This window comes from Pyrgilauda ruficollis, unplaced genomic scaffold, assembly GCF_017590135.1.
Source record: "Pyrgilauda ruficollis isolate IOZ18807 unplaced genomic scaffold, ASM1759013v1 scaffold44, whole genome shotgun sequence".
NCBI lineage: Eukaryota > Metazoa > Chordata > Aves > Passeriformes > Passeridae > Pyrgilauda > Pyrgilauda ruficollis.
Genome location: NW_024525934.1, coordinates 4,215,574 through 4,234,478, shown reverse-complemented (window position 1 = coordinate 4,234,478; position 18,905 = coordinate 4,215,574). Strand labels below are relative to the sequence as shown.

The window sequence follows — 18,905 nt, the reverse complement described above, 5'->3', positions numbered from 1 at the left end:
TTAAAGCACTGCCTTGGAAGAATCTAGTACTGGGGGGAAAGAATGAAGATATTAAACTATGCTTATTTCCTTGCTCATTTTATTTTAATGTCAAAACATATAATGCCAATACAATATGTTTCAACACAGCAGTCAAACGAATCATCTTTTTTGGCTTCCTCTTACATTTCTTCTAGAAATAAATCTTGCTTATCCAAATGTCTAAAATAAGATTTCCCTGCCTGTTTGCCTAGAAAGGCATTAGTATTTCCCTATTGATTTTTGGCATCTGTCAGTTTAGTCTCTCTTTTCTATACCACATGCACAATATCTTCAGGCATTTGTCTCCCCCATTTGCAGGCAGAATGAAACCACTGAGCTAGGAATTTTGTTACCATCACAAAATTAAGTTACTGTTTAAAATCTGTTGCTGCTATAACAGACCTACATTTTCCTGTTCTGAGGAACATTTTGTACTGCATGAGGTTTCATACATTCCAGCTGCCCCTTGTATATGAAGTTTTTACATTTGTTTCCAGCCTTTGATCCTTTTCTTCTCACTTTCACCACATTAAATTTTTCTACGTGCATTTTGATTCTTTTTCAGCCAAGCAGCAAGACACAGCAGAGTGGAACTCTTGGCTTCTGATGCTTGCCAGAAGGTGTTAGGAGGTATGTAGCCAACGTAATGCTCAGTCTGATCCGTTTTTGAGAAAGGATTTAAAAATTTAAACTGACAGGTCAGAATAGAAACAAGAGCTTGAGGTTTTGACACCACTATGATCAAAAAAAACAAACCAAAAAAAGTTTGGTTAAGGAAAGCAAGTATTTATTAGAAAGGTGTCAAGTAGGTGACCAAATGAAGTTTTAGCTTTTAGGTAAGAAAGTGACTCTGTATACAGTGACATTAAAGTAGGGACTAAATTAGCAAAACTATATGACTCACTGAAAGACATTTAAAACCACTTATGTGACTCACATGGGAAGAGAAGACAGATCAAGAGGGTACAGTGGGAATGTGCATTGTGTGAAGACAATTGGACTCCTCAACATCAGCTTCTGTCACTGCACTGGTGAGGTGACAGTCCTGTCACATAGCACAGATGAAGTAGCATCATCCGTTAAAAGCTCTGCTTTTCTTCTGGGGTTAACCTAACAAAAAATTTTAAGCACCACAAAGTTATTTTGTTTTATGGAATACACAGCCCAGAAATGCAGATTCCCTGAGAGCACTTTCTGATTTTATGGTTTCTCAGCAGCAACAGCTGAATGACACAGTACCAGCCAGACCAGAACACAGCTCCAGGAAGGGCTTGTCCAAAGGGATGTGGGGAACACACTGGGCAAAAGGAGAAGTTAGGCATTAATGTTTTCATGTTCACTGGATACAGGAGAAAAGGAGAAGACTGGGGAAGCTTTCTGTGGGTGGAATTCCCCATTTCCTTCCTACAAATGTGCACAAGTGTGATGAATACCATATGCTTAGGGAATGCTGGAAGATCAAGAGAATGAAAGAAGGAAGAAGAAACATTCATCCAGACCTGTGCTGTATGCTGTGTATATAGAATTATCCTGTGTATACATGGGTGATTTAGCTGAGGAAGGGAATAGTAGGGGCAATTTCCCAATGACCAGTGATAGGAAAGAAATCAGAAATGGAAGTGCTGTCCCCCAACAATGGCAACATCTTTTGACTTGTCATAAATCTAAATAATGATTTTAGCTGTCAATATAGGGTTCAGTTCATTGCTGTCCGAGAATAATTAACTTTCTAGAAGGTATAATTTTTGCATTGAGACAATACAGACAATTGTCATGGGAGCAGTTAAAAAAAAAAAAAAAGCCAATATACTACTACTTGCTTCCCCTGCTTCATTATCTGACAAAATATTTTTACCTATTTGCTTCCAGTGAAAAATGCAAAACAGATGTGATTCCTGATTAAGTAGGAATTATGTTATTTGATGTTTAATGGACCCAACAAGAATTAGGAGATTCTAGAATACAATTTTTAACATGGTCTATTTTGGTGTACGTCAAACCTCAGGGCAACAATTCACTTTCAGTTGGTGTTTTGCTCATTTTGCCATAATTCCATAAAGTCAGTAGTTGACTAAGAAGTCATCTGTTAAAACGAAGCAAATTTAAAAATATAAATGTTTCTGTTCAATGTTTTGACTGTTATTTTTCCATCAAATTTCAAGGATTGGATAAAACATGTTTTCCATGACTCTGAGATTGTTACAGAAGCCCATCCACCATTTGTATCTAGAAACAGTAATTCATGCCTTTCTATTGAAAAGATCCTAAACTTAAAACAAGCAAGCTTGTTCTCAGAATCATGCCTGCTTAGAGACTCTATAGTGGTCATTTAAAAATGTGGTCATTTAAAAACTTGAAACACACTCATATTTTATTAATTATTATAAATACTGCAGAAAATTAAAGTTTTTAGTATTAATAGATTAAAATCAATAGTTATGAATCAGTTTCAATTCATTATTACATTTAGAAACATTACAGCATGACAAAAACTGTTTATACTACCACAGATTGTCCTCACTAAGGCAGAGCATCAAACTGAGAATTGGTTTCACAGCAGCATCAAATAAAATCAGCGTCAAAGAGACCTCTGGAAAAAATCATCTGGTTCACTTCTTTGTCTGGACTCACAAACAAGGGTGTGTTGATCCTTCCTGACTTGTCCAACCTGTTCTTAAACCCCCAGCCAGAGATTCCACAGCCTCCCTAAGACAAGCTTTTTACTATGGTTAAAACCATTCCATCTCTTGGGAATAAAAGCACAATGAACAGATTATTTGGAGAAACTAAAATAAACTGTAAAATTTCAGTGTGCTGTCCCATCTTTCTTCAGGAGGAGAAAGGGGTGAACCAAGCAGAAATGAAGATACAGGAGTGTACATGTGATTTATGCCTATTTTAAAGTTTCTGTGGTTTAGATTCATATGCTAACAAGTTCCCCTAACACTGAAAAACCTGCATGAATACAGCATGAGCTAAGAAAGAGTGTTTGATTACACACACAGTAACTGTGGTTAACTTCTACAAAGTCTGTGAATACCCAATGCAGTTCAGCTCCTCTTGATGGCATGCTTCCTTTAAGACTCCTGGGACACAAGACCAGAGGTTGTTGGTTGGAGATGGAGCTACCAGGGAGTGTGAAGACAGCCAAGGTGGATCTGACTTCCACCCAGGTCCTCATGGAAACAACTGTTCTTTGATGAGCCAGAGGAATGGATTAGGACGATTGTGAGCAGTGCCAAGGAACTGAGCCAGATATAGACCACCCAAAAAGCAGAAAAGACTCTATCAAGGAGGGGAATTAGTAAAACAAATTGGCAATTGGATATAACCAAAATGTTGAGAGTGGGAGAGGCAACCACAGCTCATGCAGAAAAAGATGGAGGAAAAGCCAAGACAACACCTGAAATGCAAAAATACAGAGAACTGGAAGCCCATGAAAGGCCAGAGGAATTATGATCTTGTTTTGAAAGAGCTTGATACATGATGTTCCAAAAAGAGTAAGATTATTTTAAAAACCTCTTTTTTCCTTTGATAGGCACCTATGAAATAAAAGGAAGTCTGTGGTCACTGTACTATTTAAATATTATCCTTCAAGATATTATCCAGCAAGAACTTAATTTAGAAATTCTCACGTAAGACAACCTTTTGAAACCACCTACAGAGAAATCATGCTGTATTTTCTGGACAATATCTGCAAATAAAAGCTTTTCTAACCTGCACGTAAGTGCACCAGACATACACTTAAAGCAGCTGATACATTTAGAATGGAATTTCCTAATTTACAAAAAGTCATATTTAAAAACTTTAGGATGGTGACAGGAGAGGGGGTTGAGGTGGTACCCTGCTCATCCAAATACAAAACATCAATTTTATTATGACTTTCCAAACCAACAGACCATTTAATAAAGCTTGGGATATATCCCTCTGTTTAAACAATTCCTTCATTTATACATCTGAGTCTAAATCTTTGAAAAATGGGTTTTCATTTATCAGAATGCTTTCTCACATAACTCTCATTCCTGCTAAGTCCAACTCTGACACTCTGGAGAAAAATTATTTTGGTCAATGTCCTGTCAAACTACCACTAAGTAACATATAACTCTTTAAAGTAGCAAAATACACTGAAGAAAAACAGAACAGAAAATCATGTAAAATGCTGTCAAACTTAAAAGCATTCAAAACTTTAGAGATGTTGTTCCTATTGTTTTACCATTACCACTTGCAGGTAAATGACAGCGTCTATATTTTGCTGTTGTAATTTTGTCTGCTATTACCCAGAGATTTTGGCCAAACAAGGGCCAGAATTGCTGTGAGACCAATTCCCTGCTGGCATAACTTTACTGATTTCATTAGACTTTTGTCAGCAGAAAACATTGGCTTCTGTTTAGCTTTGGAAAAAAAAAAAAAAGCTGCCACACCATCTGCTTTTATTAAAACATATTTTTAACCTGAAGAGTAGAGATGAATGACAGGATCCACTCCTAAATCCAACAAAGTACATGACTGGGGTTTGGTAATTTTGCCAGTCCCATCTCCAATCAATTTTTTGCTGCATGTCTACACAAAGCCTGTAGGAAGTTAAACATCATAAATCTTGAAGAGACAATTATTTTTTATTGTGATACAGAAATCTATGCCACATTTAAATCTGTTTATGACCCATGCCAATTATATGCTCTACCATTTCTCTGCTATGCTTTGATTAATTAAGTGGCCTTGCAGAAAAAAAAGGCAGTAAGAAATATTCCAGTACTTCTCACTGTAGGATGATGCACTAAAGCCCTGTGAATGATAAATGAAAATGTTCTAGAAAAAGTTCACTGTATCTGGGTTTGCTTGACAAAAGGATTTCTACAAATGCCAACTGCAGGCAAACTCACATAAATGGAAAGTAGCTGTCCCACTGCAATGGCTCCTATATTATCCATTCCCATCCAGAGAAATTGGATGTAGGTGATGGGCAATTTTCCTTCAGTGATAGCTGGCAACTTGATCTCTTCCTAAGCACAGCCTAGGAATTGTGCTTCATTATATTTGCTGTGTCTCTGATGAGGATTATCTGTGGCTTGAAACAGAAGTGAGAATTACACAAAATTACTTCAAAAGACAGCACTGGTTGAAGTACCAGTGCAACAACAGTACTTTAGTTAAGTGCTCCAAGATAATTTTCTGATTTTAAATATATTTCTTACTGGTTATCTGCTTCCCACAGAATTTACCAGACTAATGGCACCAGGAAAAAAAAAAAAAAAAAAAAAAAAAAACAACTAAATAAATTTGCAATACTCACTTCCATGACTCTGTAGCAGAAGGTCTCAGCCTTACCTCTGCATGTTAGACTACAGACGTACAATTTATTCCCTGCCACTATTCTTTCCATCTTAAAAGCTGTTTGAGAAAGACTGAATCTGTCAAGACTATTAAGGTAAAAGTGTGGTATGTTTAGTGAGACCACATAAGTCGTTTTTTCATGTAAAGTATATAGTGATTAAAAGACACAATTCAGCAAAAGCGTTCAGAAGAACCACAGTGCAATATGTTCTTATATGACTTTTTGTCATGGCATCACCACCATCCAGCATGATTTGGTCCTTCTGCAAGTATGCTCATGAGATGAAAATGGCTGTCCTCCTCCATTTCAGCTCCTTCCTGTTCCTAAAGTAAAAGGTCTGAACTTCTCCAGTAATCCTTCAAAGCATGAGTTTACAAACCCCTCTTTTGAGGACTGTGGTCTGGAACACAATCCACCAGGCATATCACTGCACCTACAGTTCTCTGTGGGATTGACCTGCTAGAAATTCACTTCCCTGTTTATATCTGGAACACTTTTAAGCTGGAAATACACTGAGTGTTTTCATAAAACCAGGTTGCTCTCACTTGGATAATACACATACACATGAAATCAACAATTACTGCACACCTAATGCACAGGTAGTTCTTAGGAAAAAGAAAACATGACTATTATTTGTAGGAAATACTATTATATCAAACTGTTTGCCGTGTGTGTTCCCAACATTTCAGGCAAACGAATGGACTAAGGTAAATGATTAACATTTTATCTTGCTTTCAACATTTTACCAGGTTGGTAAACTAAACCATTTCAAATACCAGGAAGCAACCATTTCCTTCCTGTTATTGCTCCATAAGTTCACTGAAGAAAACCATAATGAATATAAAATTAAAACATGCATAATAGTGCAAATGCACAGGACTCTTCAACAAAGGTAGACAGAGTCAGCAATTCTCAGCTTCAAGATTTAAATAACTTTAATACAGCCTTTCAATTAGATAGGAAATTATATGCAAACCAGCAAAAATACTTAAATTAGCTATTTTTACATTCAGTAGCCTCTAACTCTGGATCATAAAAGGTAACAACCCCAATATTTAAAATGACAGACACCACCGGGTTGAAAACACTGAACAGGACCTGCTGGAGGCAGACAACTCGAAAAATCATGCCTGAGAAAGGTAGACTTTGGCAGTCTCTTTGCATCATGGGAGGATTCTCCCCCAGCCCACTCACAATCTCCCCAGCCTAGAATTGCCCCCAGGAACAAAACACTGTGACCAGGTGCTCTAGTTAGAACACCTGCTCCTGCATGAAGCTGCCAAGGCAACAGCATTCGGCTGTGATGTTTTCCAAATCACAAAGTTAGTACTCAGGTCACTCCTGACAGTGTCAGAGCTGGCACTCTCAGTGACCTTCCCCGTAAAAATGACCCAGACATGACTCCAAAAGCTCTGACTGCCACTCTTTAGGTCGTTGACAAGAAGGTGTCCCAGATCATATCACTGATGCTACTCAGGTGGACAGGCAGAAGGGCAAAGCAGCTCTTTCAAGCAAGGGGACAGGTGCAAAGTTAAAGTCTCTTGAATCCTTATTCTTCTACATAAGACAGTATGGTCATGCAACTGCTCAAGTTGGTGTTCCAGCCCACTCCCAATGTACAAAATGCACACAAACCCCTCTCTGCAAAAATTACTTCCTGCATCACTAAGAAATGAAGCTTTTAAATAACCTATTAAAATACTGTTTTAAATAAGAACAGGGTTTTTTTTCCTTCATAGTCCTTCCAATTCCAAAGGAAATTTGAATCCAGCAGTACAACTGTGTACATCATAAACACACCATAACATGGCCTCGACCACCACACCCCTCCAGTTAAAACACTGGTAAGTTCTCGTACCACATATATACTATGGGGTCCTCCTTTGCATAGCCAAAATCAAGGCACAAATTGCCCTTTCTCCTGGACAGCTCTAGCACTGAGTCCTTTCCTCTCTGAAAAGCTCATAGGAACTTTTTAATCAGTGATGTTCTTTTTCAAGACAAACAACTTGGGAACACTAACACTGAAAGGTCTACAGTACAGTACCATAAGTGATGATTGTTTGAAATCCTTGACAGGACCAGCTACCAACAATAAAACTAAGTAAGCATAGAAAATTATACCATGACAGTCAGTTTGTCCAAAAAAGGCTGTAATAAGAACACATACTGACACCTATCCGCTGATAAAGCAGGTAAAAAAATTAATAAACACTTCTGTAACATTAAATACACCATCTACTTTCTATTCACCATATCTTTTTCATAATAATGATTCCTGAAACACAAATGAAACACAAATGTTAATAGAAATGTTAATACACACAGTCTGTGTAAACCACTTTTTTCATAAAGAGCATTCTTTCAAATAAATAAAAATATACTTCAGTTCATTATCAGCCTGTGGGACCATTAAAATTCAAACACACTTCAGAACACATACTTGCATTGACAAAAGTCACACAAAGGTGTTTTTTCTCTGCAATGGATAAGCATGTCACCCCAGACTACAGAAGGACAAAAGATGAAGGAGATGCTGCTCCCCACCTTGTTTTGCCGTTGGTGCCAGCCTGAGGGATTACATTCCAACTCTGCTAGGTGCTGTAAAAGTCTTTCACTTCCACATGCCCAACACACTCACTTTTACTTTCTAAACTAACACCAATTTTCCACCAGTAGCATCTACAAATAAAGGTGCTCAAAATGAGGGCTAAGCAACTAGGTATATATCATTTGATCAGCTACTTTTAAAATGCTTCCCTTCCATTAATCTCCCCTGCAATTTTTGTGTCTAAGCTTCCTCCTGCCTCACTCACTATTGCTATGAATCCACACACTGCATTTGGAACTACAACAATTGTTGATGTATCAAAGGCTGCTTGATTTTACCTAGATCAGGTACCAACAGCACAAAGTTGAGAATAATACAGGCTTTAGCTTGTGCTTTTTGTGTCTGCTGGGACCTCAAGCACTTAGCAAGGAAATGAACCTGCAATGAGTTCTATGCTATCACAATTTCACTTCTGCTAGAACCTGAGGAACCTGTTTTGAGATGAATATGGATGCTATTATCGCACCTACACACCCCTGCTCTGGGAGGAAAAGTCACAAAATGCCAAGTTCTGAAGTCCAGACTAAAGTGAACTAGGTCAGAGCAGAACTGCAACCTCCATTTTCATCAGTAGCCTTTTGCCTTATTTTTAACTTGGTCTTTTAAGGAGGCTTTGTCTCCAATGGCCAGATGTGCCACAGCTGAATCTCTACAAACATGGCCTCTGACAGAGAAGAGGCTTATACCTGTTCTCAAAATCCAGGGCTTTGAATTTCACTTTGGATCAAATGGCAATCAATGCAGGTCACAGGCTGACTTTTCTTCACACTTTTAGCAAGAAATGTTGCTCAATGAACAATCAGCATGTCAGAGCTCCCTTCAGTATGAATACAAAGGCACATTTGTTAGAGCCTTTCCAGCTCAACTTTGATAGCTCTGCCTAAAGACACTATTCAGCTTCTGTGTAAAGAGCAGTCCTCAGCCCAAAATGTTCTCCAAATTCCATCTTCAAATTCCTAACTCCCTCAAACTTGTATATAGTATCATACATCCAATAAACTCCCATGGATACATAGCTACATATTACATTAATACTTCAATTTGGATTTATCTTGTTATTTCTGCATCTACTGCTTGTCAATTTAATTTTTCATTTGCGTTCTCTCCCTAGTTTAAAACCTTACAGATTAGGAAATAATGGCACTTAAATCCTTTTGTGCTTCATGTTATGTATGATAACACCTCTGGCTGTGAAAATCTACGACTAACACTGGCATTATATTGTTGAACTAGTCTTAAAATAGGTACAGCATCCACAGCAACCACAACTTTAGAGAAAGAAACAGAAAAAATCTTTCATTGGCCTGATAGGCAGCAAGTTATACAGCAACTGCTTATGGAAAATCAGACTGTGCCGCCCTTTTTCTCTGTAGGTGTAAAAGGTGCTTCAGTTTGGAAGAAAAATGGTTTATAAAATCTTAATAACTACGAAAAAACCAAAGATAACAAATACAGTTCTGAGTAAAGACAAACCTTCTTCATGTGTTGCTGCCTATGTTGTCACCAAATTGTACGTGTCTTTTCATCTCACCAACTACAAGCAGTGCAATCATACATGTCCCAGCTGGCAGTTCTTGTGGTGCATTCTCTAAGAACATCTAAAGTGTCCCCACTTCAGTGGGCCAAGGAAGTCTATGCTTAGTTTAGTTTTTCTATCTTCATTAACCACAGACACAGTAAAAAAGATTAAATAAAAAAAAACCAAACCAACCAACCAAAAAGAAAACAAAAAAACCCAAACAAAATGAAAATCCAAATGAGCAAACAAACACAAACAAACAAAACACACACAAAAATCACTACAGTGGATTTTCCACTATGCAAAAACCCCATAAAGAAATAGATATCAAGAAGTGATGTGACAGGAATTAGTCCTGCATTCCACCTTCCCTCGCACACAATATGGGCTCCACTTATGCTGAGAAAGCCTGAGGCAATATGCAACTGTCTGAGGTCAGAACTACTATCTGCAAAAAAACAGCAACAAGTATATTGTCTGTTCTGAATGAAGCATAAATCCTTTGGGGATCTGATTGTTTTTGATTCAGTCTTCCTCTTCTTAGCTCATCTCCCTGCAGATCGACAACCAAAGATAAAGATGTCCCTGACATTGCAAAGAGAATGACAGGACAGCATCTACTTGATTTCCTCTACACCCCATGATACAGAAAGCAAATAAAAAGGCCAGGAGAAGGACAAGAGAATCAGTGATTCAGACCACACACAGTACTTGGTTTCTCTCTTCTTTGTTTCTGACTCCATGAGGGATCACCTGTTACTTTATCAATCCCAGTGGGATAAAAGGCAAGAAAATTATTGGAACTCCCTCTAAAGCATCTGGAATCACAATGAGAGAGAAACACAGCAAAGTCTCAAGGAAAAGTTAAAGGACAGCAACATTTAAATCTGCTCTTCTGTATTACTCATGCCATAATCTCTTTCCTATTTTTATAAAAGGTTTATTAGAAAAAGCAAATCAATCAGATGGATATCTGACATTTTCTGTACCTTCAGGCCTTTCTCCAGAATACATTTGTTCAACAACAGGTCCAGAAAGTGGATATGACACAGAAAGTGCCTTTAAGATAATGAGCTGCATATTGAGCAACTAAATATTTTTTTTTAGCTTGGGACAGGCAAAGGAAGTGGAGGTATGTCTAAGTTGAGTGGCAGGGAAACACAGCTATCTTTGGCATTCGTGACTCAAACAACTCTGCCTGTCCACCTCTGAATATGAACATCACTGGTGATCAGACATCAGTCACTTGAAAAAGGAATCACTCTGGCAGCTTTAAAAGTAGCTTGTTTTAAACAGCATTAGCCTCAAATGCAATGGTTTTCTAGAGGGATATTGAAAAAGTGTCTAGAAGTTCTCCATGTGGTACCAGTCAGCAGTTACTGTTGCTGCCTATGTCAGGAGAGGTCCGCAATTAAAAGGGACAGCAAATGTGAAAATAAAAACATGAAAAAGAAAATTGAAGCAGGAAACAGAAATAGAACTGCAGTAAAACATTATGGCTATTCACTGAGAGCAAACAACTTCACCATAAAATCAAAAAATTGCCCAAAAATGCAAAGAAAGAGAAATATGTCATATACTGGAAACTGGTTTGGTGATGTAATGTTAAGAAACATCACTGGATGCAGTTCACTGAATAGCTGGGTAAGGGAAAATATTATTCATACAACGTAAGTTCCAATCTCCTGCCATTTATCCTAGATCTGACCTTCTTTTCCATGCTCCATTCCTCCCACATACACACAGTTTCAGTGACTAAAAACACGGTGAAAAATGAAGAGGGCAATAAGTACAGCCTGAAAGGAGGTGTTTTACCAACTGGATCCCAGCTCTGAAAGAGTCACCTGGGGCTGCTCTCCTGCAGTGCTGGGCAGCCCTGGACTGCAACAAAATCAGCTGGATTTTCAGCACAGTTCTTGATAAACCCGAACGAAGCAACCAGAACTCCTGTACCCTTCACAGTTGTTTCCCTCCCCAGGACTTAGTACTGAATTTTTTAAAATCTTATTTTTTTCCAGAAGAGAGAATTCAAATTATTTCACATCTCAGTGATAACGTGGTAACATAGCTTCAATACTCCAGCTAGGAGTGACAAAGTGACAAGTACAGAAAATAGTTTTTAAAAAAAGCATTTAATCACTTAGCATTCACATCTTTGAACTGCTGCATGAAGTGCTACCCAAAAGCTAAATATTGTTAAGAGATCTCTTGGCTCTGTTTATACTGTGAGCACACTATACCACCAAAGCCCTTACAAAACTTGCAGCCACTCTTCATTACATTAACAGGAACATGATAGTGGAATTTACAGTAGAATATTAAAATTGAAGGAGCTTTCGGTTTCCATTAATGCCATTAACCCAGCAACAACAGCAAGCACTTTGAAATAATACTACCAATCAAAAAATCCATGTTTGGGACAGCAAAGCAGTGAAATGCTATGGTACTTCTTAGGTAGGGGGATTTAACACTGCTTGCTGCAGAGTCTATGAATCAGTTTCGCTACAGAACTCTAAAGCCACAGGTCCCAAATATAAATCTTTTTCTCATAATCCCATTCTTGGTCTTTTCATGTTAGTACTGGACTTCCAGGATAAATTGTTGCTAAAGTAAGTTTGGTCTTTTTTCCTACAAAATTTGCCAAACCAACTGCTGGAATGCATTTGTATTGTCCTCTTCCTAGAAGAATTTCTGTAACATTCCCATTGACCTAATTGCAGGTTTTGGCCTGAAAAGATGACACGTTTCTGTGAATCTGGTAAAGCTGTTGAGACAGGGATACTAGAAATGAAGTACCCTTCTGGCCCCTTTCATCAAGCTCCAGGCTGAATCCCCTTAGGAATGTGATGGCATTTCTTCTCCCTGCTTTTTTCTAAAATACTATTCTAAGCTGCTTAAAAAAGAAAAAAAAAAAAAAAAGGAAAATATTAAAATCTGACCAAAATAACACAGAAATTTAAGTAAAGACAGCTGGAAAGATGAAAGAGTGATAATGTTTAGATGTAAACCAACAACTGGCAGGAACTAAATTTTGTCCCAGAAATGTATGTTATTAAAGAATACAGTGTCAGTGAGGAAATCCCTGAAACCACAATACAATTACATTGTTTTAAGTCTTTATTTGGAAAGCATTATCATTACTTAGAGAAAAACAAGAGTTTTCATGTTTATATAGTTAGTATGAGTGTGGTACATCTTACAGTAAGTCTTTTTCTTACAGCAGGAGAAGAAAAAAATAATAATCATGGGACAAAATTAATTGTTTGTAGATAGCTTAAAGCCAGGGTAGATACCATAAGCCATCATTAGGCAAGCAATTCAAATGAAGAAATATATAAAAGTGTGATCAATATTACATACTATATTAGACTTAAAACACAGTCTGCAGAGCCTCCAACCCAAAGCAACTTCTGCTTTTGCTCCTGATGCAGATGAATCTTGCTCTAAGCTCTAAGTCCCATTTTATGGCAGACACAGTGCCTGTATCCTTTACTCTGGCAAAATCCTTGGATGTGCCCACAATTCTATTTGGAGTCATGTTTCAGGGACCCATATATAATCATGTCTCTACTGTATCAGTGTGCTGTGTTCCTGGTTTTAATATATACTCCTAATTTTCTAAACTCCTGTCATCATCAGGGCTTCCTTACCTGCACAGATTTTCCCGTCGTAGGTCTCGCACACCCAGTCGTGGCACTCACAGAGCGGACCGTAGTATTTGCCAGACTCAGTCACTTGGCAGATGCAGACTCCACACTCACACCTGCCTCTGTCATTGCACAGCTTCCCCCCTGGGACGTGGCACCTGAGCTCCGACTCAGCCTGGGACAGCCGGCAGGAAGCAGGAATACCCAAAGCGCTCCTGTGGGGGACAGCAAACAGAATAAGCTGCGGTCAAAGCCAGGGGACGCAGCTCATAGCCGATGAGAACTTGGCACCACTTGGCACCATTTGAAACCATCCTCCTGCCACTGGCTTCAGCCAACACCCAGAATATTGTTCTTACCACCTCTTCAGCTATGGCTGCAAGTTATTACGTGCCTCAAATCACCCAGTTTTCTTCATTTTCATCAGAAATCTCATTGCTACCTGCAAGAATGCTTATTTTACTTACCTTTTTAACTACATTGGCCTCATCTACTTTCCCATCAGGCATATCTGGTATATATGCACAGACACTTACAGCTTGATTATCCATCATGAAACATTTTGATCTTAATTATTTTAAAAAGTTTAGAGACACCATATACATCAAATATCTGGGTAGCATAACAGGAGTATATATCATACAGCACACTTAAGGTTGATTCTAATAAAATATGTTTGCCAAAGTAATCCTTCTGGTTGTCAGACATATATGATCCATGCTTCCAATGGAAAAGGAGATCAAAGTAATCATGGCTTTCCACACAACACTGTAGGTTGTGGCTGTGGTTTTGGTAAAGGCAGCAGAAGCCAATTCTAGATCCATAGATTTGCAGCTCTGCCATGCAATTGTACCAGGCACCGGAGCACATCGGGATCAGGACTTTCAGGACATACTCAGGGAAAAATCCCACTTTGTCTCATCAGGAGTAGAATCATAGGAAAACCAACAAAGGACTGCTCAGGCCAAAACAGGTCTTCACAACGCTAAGGAATACTGAAGATGTAGATGAATAGAACCTGCCCTTCTCAGACAGCAGATTTTGCAAGGCTCTGGAGCAAAGGAGCCACTGGCCTTAGGAGCCAGTGTGTGCTGGCTGTGGTGGAGGCGGAAAGTGAAGGGCAGCGCACCTCACTGTGCCACTGCACCAAAGTGTACCAATAAGCAGGGTTCTGTGGTTAGGTGCCTGCTCCATTCAGGCAGCAGAATCTGGAGGTTTGGGTGTAAAGAGTCGTCGCTAGCCAGCTCTTCTCCCTTCACTGCTTTCAGAGTGTGCATTTGGCATCGAATGCATCGTTGCAAATAACTCTGCAGTCTGCACATGCCCCTACCTACTGAGGTTCCCAGCGACCCAAAGCGCTTCCCTCAGTGTCACCTTTAAGGAGGCAGAGGAAGAGCCAACAAAGTGCTCCACCGCTCCTTTCGTTACCCCAGCTTCCACACTCCTGCACCTCAGGATCCGCCGCACCCCCCGTGAGAGCTGCGAGCCGCACTTACCGCAGGGCCGCGGGCCCGGCCGGCAGCGCGGGGCCCAGCAGCAGCAGCAGCAGCAGCCCCGGCAGCCCCGGTGCGAGCATGGTGCGAGCTGTGCTGAGCCGCACCTGGGGCGCTCCTGCAGACGGGCGGACAGACGGGCGGACAGACGGGCGGACAGACGGGCGGACAGACGGGCGGACAGACGGGCGGACAGACGGGCGGACAGACGGGCGCACGGAGCCGGCAGGCACGCGGAGAGCTGCGCGCTGGACAAACCCGGCTCCAGCGCTGCTCCCCCCGTGCTGCAGTGGCTCTGATTAGCTGCCTGGGAGCAGGATTTGGGCAGCACTCTGGGAAGGAGGCCGGTGCCAAACCCCGAAGTTTACAGTCTAGGCAGGGAAGTAATTAGAAACAGTTGCGCAGCCAGATGGTTTATTTTGATGTTTTAAAAGTGGCCCTTTCACAGATGTGAACGAACTGTCTCATTCTCAAAGCAGAGGCACTGTAAATATTTGAGGTATGTGTATCCCCCTGTCCTTTGACAGACGGCTGCTTGGGATAATCTGTGAAACTTGTAGGGAGCACGAGACAGGAGCAGCGCTCCCCAGCTGCAGCATCCCTGCCTGGCTGCTGGAGCAGCTCCCTGGCGCCTGCCTCCCCAGGTCCGTGCCTTCCCTCCTCGGCCTGAGGTCACCTGCTCACGTCACAGCACCGTGCGACACTGCAGGCTGCCGACCCACAGCAGCATGACTGACTGCGCATTAAAAGTATTGTTAGTTAGCCATTTCCTAATGCCTTATTAAAACACAGTCCAATACTTCATCTCAGCAGTGGGAGATTTTTGAATTGCTTTAAAACTAAGCTAAAAGGAAGGATAGTCTCTCCAAATGAATCAACTTTGGCAGATATGACCACCTGCCCTTCTTTATGCTGCAGAAAAGTTTTAGATCCCTCTGGCTAACTGACTGCGCATTAAAAGTATTGTTAGTTAGCCATTTCCTAATGCCTTATTAAAACACAGTCCAAAACACAATCCCACAGTCCTGGGAAATTGCTGTTTGCCTGATACCTCCCTGGGATGGAAAGCTCTAAAAGAAACCAACTTTGATCACAAAAGATGGTAAGTTACAGGTGTCCTAGTCTACACACACACGCACATGCATTTTTAAAGCAGGCAGCTGAAAGAAGAAGCTTTCACTGGTTTTGAAGCTTGTATTGGAGATTAAAGCCCTCAGTACCTTCCTCAGAATGAAAAACTCTTGTTTTAATTTCATATTAAATATCTAATATACCAAAGATTATATACTGTTTCAGAAAACATTTTAAGATTTAGTTAAAATTCTGACCCAGAGGCTGCCATTCCTATGAGTTTAAGTGGGTGTCTTACATTTTACATAGTAAACTCAAGGCTACAATTCATAGCATTCCTGATAACATAACTAGTTATGCTAGCTATATTCCTAAAAAAAAAAAAAAAAAAAAAAAAAGTATCAAGTATTTGACTTCATTCTGCTGGCCTTATATATGACCCTAAAAAAAAAAAAAAAAAAATCAAGTATTTGACTTCGTTCTGCTGGCCTTATATATGACAAAAGAACCTTTAAAATCTAGTTTGGGGTCTGTTTTCAGTCAAGTACCTACTTTGTTGGAGGATAAAACTTTATCAAAAATCAAAAGAAGAGACTGGACAAAATATGCTCTAGCATATTTGTTAACATATATTATTAGTCCCTGAAGATAAACAGGTTAAAGCCAAATATTATTCCAATGGACTATTAAAACACAAGATTTTGTTGTATTTTAGTATGTTATCTTGAAGTTGTGAAGTGTAACTGTCTGCCCATAGTGTACTACCTTCTTTATGACACGTAAGTTTACCTTAAAATACAAGCAAGGAGAATTAGGATGTAAAAAAACCTAAAAGCCCCATATACAGCTGTTGCATACGAAATCTATTTTTTACCAGTTTTGCTGCCCTTTATAGTATATTTCATATTGCAAGTGTGTTAAAATATTTTCTCAAGCAATGCAAATCATAAAAATCCTGTATTGAGTGATCTGTTGGCTTCAGTCTTGTGAATGTTTACAGTCCTGCTAACCCCATGCGTTTGACTTACTTTGATGGATCTAGTGAAAAGGAAAGTAATATTGGCAGGCAAATTAATAAATACTTATTTCTGACAGTCCTTGAACTTTGAAGTCCATGCTTAATACAGCACTATGTGTTCTATCTGTGTGATAGTTTTTGAAATGTATTTATAATGCTGCAGTAAAAAAAAAGTTCATAAATTAAAACCCTTTAGATTACAGAAAGGATCACTTTTAAGAACAATGTGATTGTCAGGAATTGTACTGCCTGAAGTCTCAATTTAGAGAAGAATAAAGAGAAAGCTTTGCATTTTAAACAATAGTAATTCTCTTTTAGCACTAAATTTATCTTTAATCCACAACTTTAAAGGCTGCCATCTGTTCATCTTCCTCCTTTTTCCCTGAGCAGACTGTTGCTGACAGGTATTCAGAAGAGTTTCAAGCAGACTACAAACTATAACTTCAAATGTACAAGGAGAAGACATTCACCATGATATGATGAACTTATCATTGTCTTATTCTTTTTACATCTGGCATGTTTTGAAGAAATACACACCTTTTTGCTGTGGACTTTTCGAATTTGGAGAAGGCATACTTACACAGTTGAAGGATGCAGTTTTTGAAATGTGCACCCAGAGCTTAAATTTAATAAATACTTTCAGTGTACGTGTCTCTAACACAATACCTTAGTGCTCCCTTAATGGATTTTAACTTTCAGATTATTATTTAATCATTTAAGCCTAGAATGTATGTATGCATGCATGTATAAACATGTATAAAATATAGATATAGATATAGATATAGATATAGATATACACATATGATGTGTATGTATTCAGGAGCTAATTGGTTTTCAAACAGACTGTAAATTCAATTTAAAAGGAGTCAATCTCTTTCTAAATGGGAACCTGACATGCTGCCTTGATAACTGCTCACTTCCTTTCAGACACTCCTGTACACAACCCTAAGTAACTTTGTTCTCTACTGGATAACATACACCTACACAAAGCACAGCAGTTATAAAATGCAATTCGTATGTATTGGAGTTTCAGACTAAGGCTCTAGACCTGTAGGTGCTTGGTAAATGTATAGTTTACAAGTGGTAATGCCACTTCTTGCAGAATAGAGGTAGAAAAGAGAAAGTCAGCATATTGCTGATGAGCAAGAGATACTGGAACACACCTGCTAATACTAAACTGCCTTTAAAAATAGCCAATAGGTTTGAATAATACTTGACTGACTCAAAATTACTTCAAATAAAGACATGGAATTTAAAAAAAAAAAGGTGCTGTTAAGCACACTTACACTTGAACCTCATTTTTTAAGTGTATCCCTGTTACTGCTCTTGATAAAAGTGTGCAGGATTAGATAAAGACATTGGGATAAACCTTTTCCCTGCAATTTTATTGACCAGTAGAGGAACCAGTAGGGTAATTTCCTATCCAAACTTGTGAAGGCTATTTTTGTGATTTCATACTCTTGTGAACTGTGTAAAAACTAAGCTGCAAGCCTGGGGGTATACAAGATAATTCATAGGCAGTGATATTTTTCTTAAGGCAAACAATATCTTAACTTCAATTTTGCCAGAATTGTTTTTATAATAAATCAAATAAGAATATTATTTTAAAAATAAGGGAAAAAGAAATAAAAAAGCCTTTTTACTCTAAAAGTGGTCTCATGCTAAAGCAGAATGCCCAGCAATGTTGTGGGATCTTCACCCTTGGACATAGTCAAAAGCCATCTGGACAAGGTTTGGGCAACATGCTTTAGGCTGTCTTGCTCTGGGCAGGTGGGTTAGACTAGGCCATCTCCAGAGATCCTTTCCAACCTCAAATATTCCATAATTCTATGACTCTGATGGCATAATGTGCTGTTGAACAAGGTTTGATTTGGTTTGGAGAGGCAGATGGACTATGTCTACTCCTTTATTACAGCTATTATTACAGTGAACATTTTAATTTTGTTGTCACTTCATAAAGCCATCAGCTTTGCAAAACACATTCCATGCCATTCTTAAGGATTTTCTTTTTAACAGAACAAATCAAAATGCACATAAAGTGAACAGTTTAAGCTTTAAAAAATGGAAACCATAACAATCTGTCAAATATTCGTCCCGGGTTTCCATTGAAGCTATTTTAGCAACAGCATGGGTTTGTAAGAGTGGAAACTGAAACATTCAATGCAGAGGCATTCAGTTACATCAAAATTT

At 39.0% G+C, this 18,905-nt stretch overlaps 1 protein-coding gene across 1 annotated transcript in view; it reads right to left on the bottom strand.

Moving 5' to 3' along the window:
* The window catches only part of ITGBL1 (integrin subunit beta like 1), a 123,819-nt gene extending 109,121 nt beyond the window's left edge, over positions 1 to 14,698 (bottom strand). Inside the window, exons 1-2 of the mRNA XM_041478289.1 lie at positions 14,630 to 14,698; positions 13,137 to 13,348 (exon numbers count right to left, since the gene is read on the bottom strand). The gene's annotated coding sequence lies outside the window, so the exon portion shown is untranslated. The remainder of the gene's footprint in view (positions 1 to 13,136; positions 13,349 to 14,629) is intronic.
* Between the last annotated feature and the right edge of the window lie 4,207 nt (positions 14,699 to 18,905).